Source organism: Sinocyclocheilus rhinocerous, unplaced genomic scaffold, assembly GCF_001515625.1.
Source record: "Sinocyclocheilus rhinocerous isolate Xijiao unplaced genomic scaffold, SAMN03320098_v1.1 scaffold153, whole genome shotgun sequence".
Taxonomy (NCBI): Eukaryota; Metazoa; Chordata; class Actinopteri; order Cypriniformes; family Cyprinidae; genus Sinocyclocheilus; species Sinocyclocheilus rhinocerous.
In genome coordinates, this window is record NW_015660878.1 from 4,518,944 (window position 1) to 4,519,351 (window position 408).

Below are 408 nucleotides of genomic sequence, written 5' to 3' on the forward strand. Positions count from 1 at the left end.
TTACTTCCTCGTCCCCAAAAGAGATGGTGGCCTCCGGCCCATCCTCGATCTCAGACACCTGAATCACGCCCTCATGAAGAGGTCGTTCAGGACGATTACACTGAAACAGATCCTCGCACAAATTCGCTCGGGAGACTGGTTCTTTTCTCTGGACCTGAAGGATGCATACTTTCACATCCAGATAGACTCAGCCCAAATGAAAGCTGTAGTCACGCCGAAACAGGCTCTGGCCATACGGAGGATGGCGACCTCCTTCGAGATTGGTACCACTCGCCCTCTCAAAGTGTTTCAAAGGATGCTGGGCCTCATGGCGGCGGCATCGCCAGCGCTACAGTTGGGTCTGCTTCGTATGCACCCCCTTCAGCGCTGGTTGAAACCACGGGTTCCATCCCATGCGTGGCGTCACGG